General features: G+C 58.7%; 1 protein-coding gene across 9 annotated transcripts in view; it reads right to left on the bottom strand.

The window, feature by feature from the left end:
• CBFA2T3 (CBFA2/RUNX1 partner transcriptional co-repressor 3) overlaps positions 1-13,909 on the bottom strand; it is a 74,123-nt gene that overhangs the window by 40,458 nt on the left and 19,756 nt on the right. The window contains exons 1-2 of one of the 9 annotated variants that reach the window (XM_049863677.1): positions 9,892-9,972; positions 8,589-9,680 (exon numbers count right to left, since the gene is read on the bottom strand). The exons of 5 other annotated variants lie outside the window; for them this stretch is intronic. The gene's annotated coding sequence lies outside the window, so the exon portion shown is untranslated. Of the gene's footprint in view, positions 1-8,588; positions 9,756-9,891; positions 10,132-13,909 lie in introns of those variants that run through there. 3 more of the 9 variants (XM_049863678.1, XM_049863680.1, XM_049863683.1) reach the window with 3 other exon arrangements.

Raw genomic sequence — 13,909 nt, forward strand, 5'->3', positions numbered from 1 at the left:
GAGGGAGATGCTGTTCTCCCCATTTTGCAAATTTCAAAGCTAAGGCTCATATAGTCAGTGAGCCGTCCAAGGTCAAATTGCTCAGATGTGCCGTATGTGGGATTTGAACCTGGGACTCTGGTCCAAAGCTTTCCCTGAGCACCTCTGTGCTCCATCTCAGTGTCTGAAACTCCCTCATGCCTTTGAAGACCCAGGGAGCTGAATTCAGGGGGTGGAGGCTCTTTATTTGGCACTTCTGTTAGGTCCTGGGGACCCCAGGCCCAGATCTCACTGGGTATGGAGGGCTCCACATTTCTGCTTCGCATCAGCGTTGTCTGGAGGCTCCTGGTGAGGCCATTGTGCCTCCCTGGAGAGTGGCCCCCCAGACTCGTGTGTGGCTGCAGATTCCTGAGGTTCACAGGCCCAAAGGCAGGCAGCGACCTGGGGCCCTGGAGGCCATCTAGCCAGGGATGGCCACTAGGTTACCACCAAATATCATGTCCAGTCAGTGGGAAGGACACGGCCACCTCTGCCTGGAGGGTAAGGGGACATAGGTCAGCAGTATTTGTGCAGGCACTGGGGGTGTGGGGCACAGGCATGTTTGTCACATGAGGACCCAGCTCACCCTCACTTCACTAACGAGAAACTGAGGCCCAGAGGGTGGAGGGTGCCCAGTGTTCTAGAACAGTCTGTCTCTCCTACAACCTGTGGCCCCACAGCTGCCTGCACTGGGGAGGGACCTTGTTGGGGGGTGGGCCAAGAACACACGAACCGGCTAGTGGGGAGTCCATCCCACACGCAGACGTGGGATGATGGCAGGCAAGGACCCAGACAGATGCTGCCTGAGGAGGGATGAATAAGCCCCACCATTAAAAAAAAAAAAAAAAACTTTTTTTTTTTTTTTAATGGTCACAGCGGATCAACTGCCCATCTTCACTGAGTGTCAGGGTCGGGGCCCATGACTCCCGGGCATGCCCCATTGGTTTAAAAAGACAGCTCTAGACCCTGTGCGCCCAGCCCCACATGAGCAGTTCACCAGGCAGCCAGGCACTGCCTGCCCCAGCCTAGGGTCAGCCTCCTGGGTCTCTCCAGCAGGGGACAACAGTTGGAACTAAGGGCCTGCTGAAAAGATGCCTGTGGGTTGGTGTGAGCCCAGTGGAGGGCAGCTCAGAACATCCCAGGGGCAGAGTCAGCCCCAGACTACCCTGCAGCCAGAATGTGGGGCAGCTGGGGCATGGGGTCACCACCATGGCTTCAGCCTGGCCCCCTGCAGGAGGCCTGAGGAGGCGGCCAGGGACTGAGCTTCAGCAGCATATGCTCCACATTAAGAGCTACAATGTTTCGGGATTTGGAGAGAAATAAAAAATAACTATCTTGCTGCATCCTGCCAGGATCAGGGGTTGGAATTCTGCCCTGTGTCCGGACGGGCTGGGGGAGGGGCTGACGTTCGCCCTGGGTGGCTGCCTTCGAGTGGGCAGTCCCATCGTTCCGGGGTAACCAGGTGGAGAGACCACGTGGAGACATTCTATCCACAGCCCAGCCGACACCTGGCCAATGCCCAGCCCCAGCTCCAGCAAGGGGTCCCTCATAGACGCCCTGTCCAGCCTCGCTGTCAAGACGCCTGTTGTCCCACATAGCCTCAGACATGGGAAGAGCAAAGACACCCCATCCCCACCGGACCCATCTGAACGCCCGCCCCACGACCCTGCAAGTGCAATGGAATGGCTGTTCTATGACACTGAGTTTGAGGGGGTTTGTTCTGCAGCATCAGACTGGCAGTCTCCTCATCAGCTCACACCACAGCCATCTTAAAGCCCCTCTGGGACAAGGAGGCACCTTTTGCTGCTGTGGCTGCTCAAGAAATATTTGTTTAGAGAATGGTGATTTCAGGTGTGGCCAATAGACTGTCCAGATGTCCCCACAAGCTCACCTTGGTGGCCATGACACCAACTGACCCCCACAGGTAGGATCATGGTCCACCTTGAGGGCTGGAAAGCAGACACCAGGGATTAAAACAGTTTGCAGAATCAAATACGGTGACAGCTTGCAGGCTGGCGTGCGTTGCTGTTTAAACACCTACCTCCCGGAGCCTGGTGAGGCGTCCCTGCAGCAGGCGACCCCGGGCACTGAGTCCACCACCCCAGGCCATGGCACCATCTCTGTGGGGAGGGCCAGGTGGGCAGGACACACAGTGCCTGTTCACTGTGGCCTGGTGTATGTCAGGCACTGGGCTCAGCTGGGCTAGGGTAAGGGGGAGAGTAGGAACACACAGACAACTCTGCTTACACCTGAAGCTCATGTTGCCGACCTTCTGGCTGGAGCATGCAACAAAATGAAAATGTAGAAGTGGTAGGGCAGCCAGGCAGGCATCACCCCCAAGCTGCCATCCCAGCAAAAGCCTGCAGGAAGGGGAGGAGTGGCCATGCAGTGTGTGTGTGGGGTCTTCCCAGGCAGGGGTCACCAGTGCAAAGACCCTGGGACAGGAGCTGCCAGAAAGGCAGAGCCTGGCGTGCCTGGGGAGGTGGGGAGGGGGTATGGCCCTGAAGAGGGCCCTGGTTCTGCTTGGAGTGTGCAGTGAGCCCCTGGGGGGCCAGCGACTGGCCTTGAGCAGTCCCTCTGGCTGCTGGGCTGGGGCGGACAAGGAAAGAAGCAGGGAGACCCGGTTCAGGATCTAGCTCTGACTCTGAGTGTTAGAAAGCAGGTGTGGGGACTCAGTGACTGTTTGTGGAATCAAATACAGTGACAGCTTGCAGGCAGGCGAGCGCTGCTGTTCAAACAACCACCTCCCGGTGCCCCAAGAGGCGTTCCTGCAGCCTGCGCTCACAGCCCCAGGCCGTGCGCTCATACTGTGTGGAGGGGGTGGTAGGGCTGACCTGGAGGGGCTGGCGGGGTCTCTGTGGTTAATCCACCTCAGAACCCAGTGGAGAGACTGAGGCCCAGGCAGTTTCTGACCCATCCGCCCCCTACTTCCACCCTCACCCCTGTCTCTCCTGTGACTGCTAACAGCAAAGATCAGGGAAGAGAGAAGGGTCAAGCTGAACTTCCTTTCTCCCCCTGCCGCCCTCAGGCCTCTACACTTGCCCTCAGGCTGCTGGGGGACCAGAACCTTCCAGCAGCTCTATTTAGGAGGGCCACAAACTCTCACCTTCCAGGCTCCAGGCTCCTGTCCATCTGGGGGTTGAAGGGGCAAGTAGGGAGTGGTGCCCTCACTGACCCCAACCCTGACAGGCATGAGCTTGTTCGTACCAGAAACATGGGGCCCAAGGCCAGACCCAGTGACTGGTGACCACATGGCCCCTCAAGTAATGGCTTTTGGGGTGGGGGCTACAAATGGCCCACCCTATACACACAGTTATGCTCTTAGAAGGTGCGGAGGATGCCACAGGAGAGTTCTGGGCAAATACCTTTTGCAACCAAAAGGCTGGAGTTGCAGAAGCCCCTCTGCTCCCTGAGGATGACAGGAGGTGGGAGGGGTTCCAGGCGACACATTTCTGAGTAATAATTCCAGGGTTGACAGCCACCCTCTGACCTGGCCACAGAACCTTGGGGTTGCCAGGGCCAGGAAAAAGCCCGAACCCAACTTTGGAAGGGAAATCCATGTCATTGCAGGGACAGACAGGCACTGTCCGGGGCCCTCAAGGGTCATTTAATGTTAGGCTAGTGGGGAGGGTCCAAATTCAGAGCCACCTCTGTCACCTGGCTGGAGAGCCACCCAAGCCCACATCCCTCCAGCTAGCTGTCTATCTGTAGAGCACGTCTTAATGCCTTTGCACCCTTCCCAATGAGGTGGGCAGGTGGGGGGTGAGGGACCATGGGGTCTGGAGACAGCCTCAGTCCACTTATGAGCTATACTCCAGGAAACGGGGTCATACGTCATGCAATGACCTCACTGGTCGTCATGAAGAGGAAATACGAGTACGGCTGTGAAGAGCACACAGCACCTCACACACTGCTACCCTTCTTATAGCTTCTGGAATGTTCTCAGAGACTGGCCATGTGGGGCTCCCCTACGAGTCTTCCCCGGGGCAGTTTCCCCCTCTGGACAGCCAGGTCAGAGGGCACACTTCCTTCTTTTGGCCTGATTTTCACACCGTGCACCACCCCACACTTCCCCACACTCACATGTACTCACATACATACACATACCCCTGCCCAGATATGCACCTACACATATGTGCGTGTACTCCAGAACGCACACACATACACACACCCTCACACCTGCATGCACACACACACACGCTCACACCCCTGCACGCATGCACTCGAGTTTGAATCCCACCTCTGCCACCAGGTATTGGTGGGGTGTGATGGCTGTGAGCCTGTTTCCCCTCTGTAAAAGGGGAGGATGGAGCTCACCCCCTCGGGCCGAGTGGTATGCCATGAATGGGGAGGAGGGGCAGGAGGCAAAGGCTGGGCTGCTGGGGGAGGACCGTCTCCCTGGAGCACCGATCTGCAGACAGAGTAGGCTCCCAGCACAGGGCACTGGTGGGAGAGTGAGAAGCCAGCTATGCAGTTGCAGACACCTCACCCATCGTCGAACCCGGGACAGCTCTGGGGGTCTCTTAGAGGGGATATAATGGCCACACCCACAACACAAGGACAGGCAGGACAGCCACTTAGCAAGGGCACCCACGTGCGAGACTTGGTGGATGGTCTCTCGCACTTCGTAGCAGTTCTAGAGGAGCTGCCCTGTGGTCCACATTATGCCTTTGGACTCGAGACACAGAAAGGGCAAGGTGTCTGCTGAAGGGTACACAGCACAGGGTGAAGACTTGGGATTTGATCCAGGCCTCTGGGGTCAGGAACCAGGCACGCTGCCCGTGCCCCTATCTGGTGCCTCGGCAAGGGGGGCCAGGGACATGTGGTCGCCCCTCGTCCTACAGCCCCCTAACCTCTCAGTGCCTACCCCCTACCTGCAAGATAGGGCCCACGGCAGCCAGAGTAGTTCCTTTCGCCCAGTCTGGTTTCACCCAGGGTTTCCTGGGTGCTCTTGGGGGTTGGAGTGCCAGGTGAGAATTATTGTGAGATGCTGGGAAGTGGGGGTGCTGTCCTGACTGTCTTGGGAGTATCTAGTGGGCATCTCCTTGGTCCCACCTGCCCAGACACCCCGAAGCTTCTCCACCCAAGCAAACAGAAGGACGGCCAGTGATGAGGCCTCCTTCCAAGTACTCCTTCACCCTGTCCACCATGTGGGCCCCTGCAGGGCAGCCTGGGGGCTTTGAGGACCCCAGACCAACAGGGCCGGCCCAGCCCAGAGAGACCACACCTATGCAGAAAGTGAAAGAAGGAAGAGCCCGGGGGCTGGGTGCAGGGTGGGCAGAAGGCGGGCCGGCCAGTGCCCTGGCTGCAGAGACATCTTCTTTATTACGGCCAAGTCGTCTCTGCTTTCCTGCCCAGAGACATCTGGTTCCATGTGGCCCCACAGATCACTAAAAGCAGAAGTCCTGACTTCTGTGTTATTGCTACAGGAAATGCGCACACGGCACACTGGGAAGCGCGCAGCCTGTCAGCCCTGGGCCCCCTCAGCCTGAGCCCTGCCCCTGGGGCCCAGCTGCAGATTCAGAAGTGGGAACCAGGAACCAATTCAGTACCACTTTCAGCATCACAAGTTTCCAGCCTGCACGCCAGCCCTCTGCTGGCGCCTTTCCCTCTGAGCCCACCAGGGCGGGTCCACGCAGGGGAATTTTTTTCCAGCCCAGCAAAGCCAGGCTTGCGTTTGATTTCTTGGCTGCTTCGGCCCTCGCAGAGGCAAGGGGAGGCAGGTCCCAGCAGGCCTGGCTCTCTGGGCAACTACATCCTGGACCTACGAAGGGTCCTAGCCTCAGAGAACTTCAAAATCCAGCCCTCTCGTTTTGCCCAGGAGAGTCAAGAAGGCGGTATTTATTAACGTCCTGACCCCTGAGAGGATGTAGGGTGTGGCCCCATCTCTGCTGGCTCCTGGGGGAGATTGGCACTACGAGGCTAGGCCAGTGCAGCTGACTTCCTGGAAAACGTGGGGCGTCCACCTAGCTATTCCACAGGGGAACCCAGGGAAGCTGGGACACAGTTGTGGAAAGGAGCCTCAGTCTCCACTTCTGAACTGCCTTGAGAATGAGCTCTGGCCTCCTCCACAGCTCCCACACTGGACGAAGCCCCATCCCACTTCCCCCAGCCACCCCCGTCCATGGAGGGGCCGTGGGTATCAGCTGGGGGTGCCGAGTAAGTGCAGGGCGCATACCCCAAATCAGAACTGAGGTCTGGGCCACAGCTCTGGGGGCCTGGCTGACAGAGCTCCTGGAAGCCAAGCATCGTCATCACCACAGCATCACTCTGCCCAGGCCAGGTGGGAGGTGGGTGCACAGTAAATGCCCACCGCTTGGTGAGTGAGACTTGGCCGCACTGCCCCATGCTGCCTGCCAAAGACAGGACAGTGACACGCTTTCACACTGCACACCCCGAGGCTCAGGACATCCTTGGGGAAGTCAGGGCTCAGGCCACCCCTGGCAGGTTGGGATTTAGGCCACCTCTGGCCAGGTCGGGGCTCAGGACATCCCTGAGCAAACCGGGATCCAGCACGGGAAGGCTGGGTGGCAAGGGGGTGACGTGGGCTGCCCTTGGCTTGGAGTGTTGCCAATAGCAGCTGCTATGTTTGGATACCCTGTGACAAACAACGTTTCAGGGGCTTCTCAAGCTCCTTGCCCCCCCCCCACCTGGTGTGGCCAGAACCCAGGAGAGCTTAGGGCATCTGGGATGAGCCTGGCCTTGGGCCTCCACAACCCGGACTGACCTGGACTGACCCAGACAGGGCAGAGACCGAGCTTCTGGTCTCCTGCCCCTAGCCCTAGGTGAAGCCCTGATGTCTGTCACAGCCCTGAGTGCTGGAGGTGTGTCTAGGTGGAAGTCCCTGTGTTTGGGGCATTAACCCCATTAGTGCCATGCAGTCAGTCAAGAAACCGTGCAGCAGCCTGATGGACAAGCTCAGGTACATGGAAGGCATCTGACAGCCAGACAAGGGACATGGACCCCAGATGGGGCACAGGGAGGCAAGATGGGGTGGAGGTAAGGCCAGTGGTCAAAGCTGACCTGTGTGCCCTGACCTCTATGAGCACCCGTGAGACAGGCACATACCCCCAACTGTGCAGGGTCATCACAAAGGAAACAGACAGCTCACAGTGTGAGTGCGGTACTCGGCATTTAGTACCGGCTTGACCAACACGCTGTGATTCTCAGTCCAGATGTAGATGCAGGTAATGCAGCTAACACAGGTAAGGTGAGTAATGCAGCTAACCCTAGCACAATGGGCTCCAGGCAGAGCGACTGGTAATGTGGGTGATGCAGGTGAACCCAGCAACGCAGGTAACACAGGTAATGTGGGTAATGCAGGTAATCCCAGCACAGCGGGCTGCATGCAGAGCGACCAAGCAGGCCAGAGTGGCCTTGGGAAAGCGGTTGCTCCCTACCACCCAGCAGCACCTACTGTGTGCAGATCTCACTATTAGGCATGAAGTCTCTTTGACAGGTGATAGGTAGAAGATGCCAGAATCTCTTCTACGTTAACGATTCTGAACGTACACATAGGTGTGCTGACTCACAAACACACACATAAACACACTACAAGTTGTCCCTTGTCCCTCCCTGCCTGGGGAGGAAATGCAGACCCATGTAACCACCTACCATCCTGCACCCTGGCACTGTGGGAGGCTGAAGATGAATCAGACAACCCAAATCAGCCGCTCCCAGTGCAGCAGTGGAGGGGGAGGCCAGTGAGAGCCCTGATGCTTACAGAAGGTGGCAGGGAAATGCCTCCCCCGGCACGCACCTCCCCTGCTGCCCCAGAGAGAGCAGCCGCAGGTGAACCCCAGGCCTCTGAGAAGATCCTGGGGATTAGTGGCCCAGCCCGCCGGCGTCGCCAGATCCGTGCGTAGGAAGGAAAATTAATTTCTTCCAGTCATGCAGAAATGAAAATATGTGAGGCCAAATAAGGGAGATTTCCTGGAGGTGGTAACTCAATTATGTGAGTAGCTTGGTAATAGAGGAAGGCGTGGGGCTTTAGATGGGCTGGGGGCACCCCGGTGGCCCAGCAGATCCTGGAAGAAGGCATCCAGGGAAATCCTTCCTGTCACCAGCCCTGGCTGGAGTGGAGCCACGTACCACTCACATGACGGCCCGTGTTCTCCCAATCACTCCATAGATCCAGGCACCTCCCATGGGAGATGGGATCTGCCAGAAAATTGGTCCTAATGTGATATTCCCTCCCTCCCTCCCTGCATCTGGCGAGCTCTCAGGTGGCACGGAACGCCAGTCACATCTGTTTCTTCCACTCAAAGCATTCCTTTCTTCTCTTCAGTTCCATTTAGCCATGCCAGGCTTACCGGACTGACCACTGCCCAACAAAGCTGACCCAGACAGTGAAGCTTGTTTGACCTGGCATTGGCTGCTCAGAACAGCACCCTCCTTGCTAATGGCTCCCCAGGCAGGCCAGCAAGTGCTTGCCAGCCCAGCAGGGTTCTCCTCCGGGCTTCCCTGCCCAAGAGAAGAGCTGGGGTAGCAGAGCAGGCACAGTGCTGCCCGGTCCCATCTGACCTCTTCATCCCCCAAGCATGCCATGTGCCAGTTCCCTGCAAACTCACCTGAGGGTGGTTGACAGGCCTTCCCGCCCTTCCTCTGCCCAGTAAAAGAGGCTGCTGCGTCCTGCCCTGGAAAGGCTGGACTCCCTCAGGTCCAGCCCACCCCATCTTCTACGGTCTGGGGAGACAAGCAGGGTTGCAACTGCTGGAAGTTCCTCCACCCTGGCAGCCACTGGGGCACCAAATAACTTCCCCCCATCCCTTTGTCCCTAGCCCACCCCATCCTGGGGGTTGGCTGCTGGGAGCCTCCTGCTGTGTGTCCAGGGAGGAAACACACACCCAGTGAAACATAATGAAGCCTGCCCCGAGTGAGAGAAATGGGCACCTGACAGTTACTCAGATCAACCACAAACAGCACAGGATTTCTGTTTCTTAAGGAAGTGTTTCTTCTTGGACTCTTCAGACAACAGGCCTGAAGTCTCCAAGCCTCTGTGGCCCGTGGGGACAGAGTCCCTGGGTGTGTGTGTGGGGGGGTGTCTCCACACTGACCACTTCTGCTCCTGGACCCAGGGCACACCCGGCTCCCCTGCGGAGGGAAGGCCGTAGCCGGCTGTGTGTTCAGAGCGGAGCTGCTCCTTGCAGCCTGCCACCAGCCTCCCTGCCTTCTGCTCCATGCAAGCCGTCTTGGGCTGAACCTCCAGCCATCTGTCCCTCCAAGCCTGCTAGCACCTCCCTCCCTGCTCGCTCCCACAGCCTGGCGCCTGGCCTGCCCAGCTCACAGATGGACGGTTCCCAAAGGGGTGAGCGCAATAGCTGTTGTTGCCCGGGGCTGCCGCGGGGCCACCGCGGCCTGAGCTGCAGGACCCAGGGGGGCAGTGGGAGCCCCCTCACCACTGCTCAACTGCTGACCACCCCTATCGCGGTGGCAACGCAAGAATCAAAACAAGAGGGGGAGGGGCTAGAGGGAGCCCTAGACCCCCTCCCCAGCCCTGCGACTGTCACCTCCGTCTCTCCTCCCAGCCCCCTGTCACCTGGACAGGCGCCTTTGTCAGGAAACCTAGGCATCCCGGGGGGCCTGCCGGTCAGCGTCCCCAGCACGCAGTTTCCACCTCAAGTTTAACCACATCCCTGGGCTGGTCGGGCTCACCGGCTCACCTGGGTCGGAGGTGGAGGGGCAACTCAGCGCCGAGTGGGTGGGCGCCGCGCGGTCTGCCCCACCCTGCCGCGGACACCAACTTTGCAAAGTCTAGGAGGGGGTGCCCCGGGCGGCCCGCGCGCTCTGCTAGGCGGCGAAGAGACCCGGACGCCGTGCGGACAGAGTCGGGGTGACAGCGGCGGCTGCGGCGAGCGCAGCAGGGCGACTTACGGTCCCGAGGTCTGGCGGACTGCGAGGGCACTGCACGACCGCAGCCGTGGCTCCGAAGTGTCTCCTCGGATTTGTTTTCCCACCTCCGGAACTTCGGGGCAATCTGGTGGCTCTGACCCGCCGCCCGGGGCTCAGGCGCGCGGCGGGGCCGGGGGGCAAGGGGTGACGGCCGGGGCCATGCGGCTGGGCTCGGCCTCGGCGCGCTCCGCTCCGCGCCGGGCGCCGCGGGAACAAAGCGCGCCCGCCGCCGCCCGCGCGGCTCGGGGCCCGGCGCGCGGAGGGAGCGCCGGCTCCAGCCCCGCGCCTTTGGCTGCTCGGCGCGGCTCCGGCTGGCGCTGCTCGCCGAGTGGCTCTCACGGGGCCTCGCGGCTCCCGCCCCGCGCGCTCCGCCTCCGCCTCCCGCCCCCCGCCGCCGCCGCTGCGCCACCTGCCTCCCGCTCCGCGCCCATCGGGCTCGGCTCCGCCCCGGGCGCCGGCCGCCGCCTGCCTAGAGCCGCCGTCGCCGGGACCCAGGCGGCCGCGGGGCCACGGGCGCGCCTTGCCAACTTTGCCGGGGGCGCGCTGGCCGGTTGCTGAGGGCAGGGCGCTCTCGGTGCAGTTGGCCGCCGCGCGGGGGGGCTGTGCGGGAGGGGGGCCTGGAGGGCAGGGGAGAGTGTGCGGGAGCGTGGGGTGCGGCGGGAGCGCAGGATGGCGGGTAGGGGGCGCGGGATGCCGGAGGGCCAGGGGGCCGTGGGGTCGCGCTGTGACTTGAGGGGGGCAGCACGGGGTGCCTGCAGAGAGGAGCGCAGGGTCGTGCGGGTGCATGGGGTGCTGTGGAGGGGGGTTCAGGGTATTTGCTGGGGAGAGCACGCTGTGTCTTGGGGGGAGTACAGGGTCTTGTGGGGGACAAGCGCGGAGTGCAGGAGTGGGGATAGCGCGGGTGTCGTGCGGGTGCGCTGGGTGGCGGGGAGGGAAAGCAAGGGATCTCGAGGTGAGAAGTGAGAGGTCCCTTAGTGGGGGAATGCAGAGGCCTGCGGGGGGCCACGTGGGCGCGGGTGCCTTCTGCAGGCCCTTTGCTGCGTCCAAGCCGCTTGCAGGCCGCGCCCTCGACGGGCGGGTGGGGGCCAAGCCCAGAGCTGCGCGCACCCACCTCGGAGCGGTCGGCGGCCGCCGCCTCGCAGTTTTATCAGTTGCGGTGTCTGGGGTCCAGGCCAGAGGCGAGCAGAGGGCTCCCGTCCAGCCCCGGCCGGCGTCCACTCGCCGTGGTGCCGGGACAGGGCTCGGGCCGCCTCGGTGCTCGCCGGCAGAGGGCGTGCTGCCCCCGCCGCTGCCAGTGCCCCGACAGCTGGGCGCCCGGCTCTGGCCTCCAGGTCCCGGCATTAATGGATGAAAAATACAGGGAAGGCTCCCAGCTTCCCCGCCGGCCCTGAGGCCGATACATTTGCATGTACTTTGCATACATTTGAATAATATGCATTTACTGTCAACCTGCAGAAATACCCGGAGTCTGGGCCGCAGGCGCTCTGCACCCCACTTTTCCTTTGGCTGCAGCCCTCGCCTGGCCTCCCCTCTGCCTGTTTTCCCTAAAGTGCTTGTGGCCTGGCTGATGCATTTGCCGTCTTGATACATTTAGTAAAATCGGTGCCTTTGCCCTTCTTCCTCCCCTAATCCCCACACACTTTGCATTTCTCAGAGACAAGCTGGGGTCCCAGGGTCAAGACCTTAGGAGACAAAAGGGCCCACAGCTTCAGAGACAGGGTGTTGATTTGCATCTCATTTGGCATAAATCTGCATGTGAAGGTCCAAGGCCCCCCATTCTCCAGTATAAAAATAAAGCAAGGTGCCAAAAAAATTTCCCCCTTTCCTAGTTTGCTCTGCTAACCCCCTTCCCCTTGCCCTTTACCTCTTTCATGGGCTCAGCTCTGTCCACCTGAGCTGTGCAGAGAAATCAAACATAATACAGGATGTGTAGGGGGGTCACTCCTGCCCCACCCTCTGATGGCCACTCCAGGAGCTTTGGGTAGGGGCCCAGCTGGGTCAGCCCCTAGCCGGGTGACCCTGGCCAGCCCATTACTCCTGGGCCTCTTTCTTGTCTTGGGTAAAAATAAGAGGTGTGTGCTGAATGATTTCTGAAGCTACCATGCTCCATGAAAGTTGTAACAAATGTCTGGCCTCGATGTCTTTCTGGTGCTTTCAGTGGGGCCTCAGTTCTGACCTTTTGAAGATGCAGAGGGCCCTGGGAACCTTTCCCAGGAGGACTGCTGGTCTGGAAGGACGGGATGTGTGTTGCCCAAGGCCACAGATGTTATGCTCCACCCTCCTATCCATGTTCCTTGGTATCTACCACCTTGCTGAGAGACGGTGTTGATAGGGAGATGTACTGTCATTTTATGTGCCACCAAGAAAGGAAAGGGGTGACACAAACAGTTAAGTGCTTGCTAATCAAAAGGTTGGAGGTTTGAGTCCACCAGACGCACCTCGGAAGAAAGGCCCAGCAATCTGCTTCTGAAAGGTCACAGCCGTTGAAAACCCTATGGAGTACAGTTCTACTCTGACACACGTGGAGTCGCCATGAGTCGGAATTGACTTCATGGCAACTAGTTTGGTTTTTTGGCTTTCAAGAAAGGAAAAAACACTGCCAATTATAATCCTAAAACGACTCCTAATTTCAGAGATGCTAAAATGAGAAAGAATGGGCTAGGGAGGTGACTCTGCAGTGAACAGAGCCTCAAGGCTGGCCTCAAGAGCACTCAGCCAATGAGGGATGGTGAACAACAACACCAGGAATGACGCCCCGATCACCCAGAGCAGAAGCAGGAGAAACAGGACAGGGCCTGTGCCCTGGGACCTCTACCCTGTACAAAGCACATGTCTTCATTTTAGCTCCTTGGGCCTCAAGGCTTCTGAGCTATGTTACGATGGCAATGCCACTGATACAAACAGGGTGATGGCAACCATTTGAGAGGTGACATACCCCAACATGCTGAAAACAAAACTGCAACCATCAGAGGGCACATTCCGGCCACAAGGTCAATCCCAAAAAGTTCCCTTGTCTCTGAAAAACTGCAGCTGGGGATGTTTTACAAGTTGAATTGTGTCCCACAAAGCATATGTTTACAACCTAACGCCCAGCACCTATAAATGTGATCTTATATGAAAATGAGGTCTTTGCAGGTGTTAACCTGAAGTTCACACTGGAGTAGGGTGGGCCTCTGTCTTCACGTGGTGTCTTCCCTCTGCGTTTCTCTGTGCCTCTCTGCCTCCTCTCCACTTTTATGAGAATGTAAATGTATTCTAAATTCTGAGAATTATTCAACATAAAAAGTAAGTTTTTATTGGAAATAGATCTCCTAAAAAGAGGGAGATTTTTTGGATTAACTTGTGAATTCATGCGTGAGCATTACTTACTGTCTGAAAAGGGCAGGACTCGACACTAAGTCCGTTAGTATTTGGGGTTTTTGACGTGGCATCCTGAGCAACCTTTGTCACATAAGTAAACAGATTGGATGGAAGGTGTCACGCCTTCGTGATGGGCTGGGTTCCCTGACCCCCTTCTGAGAGCTGGAGGCTCCAAACCACCTGGGGAGCCTCATGAAAATGATTTTTAATGACGATAACCTGACAAATCAATTACGTCTCCTGTTTTGTTGCAAACGAAGATTAGAAACTGCCTGAATTGCAAAAAGATGAGTTTCTTGGAAGCTAGGAGGCCAGGCAGGCCCCGTGCCTGAGCCTGGGAAGGGAGATAGATGCTTGGCTTTCTTTGGGAAAGGGGAGTGGGGTAGCTGAAATTTGCGAGTTGGGGACAAGCTTGGTGGATAGGAACCCAGGCAGTGGTGTCCTGCTGGCTGTCAGCGTCAGCTAAGTTGGGCCCTGGAGCCCACAGAGGCAAGGGGAGAAACACAAAGCAGAGAAAGCCCGGGCTCCAGCCGGGAAGCTTCCACCCCAAGCAACTCGGGCCTTCTGTGGTACCCTCGCCCCACAAAGGTCGTCCCACCAGACCCAGGAATGGGCTTTCTGCAGAAAGTCCCCCCCTTCC

This window comes from Elephas maximus, chromosome 21, assembly GCF_024166365.1.
Source record: "Elephas maximus indicus isolate mEleMax1 chromosome 21, mEleMax1 primary haplotype, whole genome shotgun sequence".
NCBI classification, from domain to species: Eukaryota; Metazoa; Chordata; class Mammalia; order Proboscidea; family Elephantidae; genus Elephas; species Elephas maximus.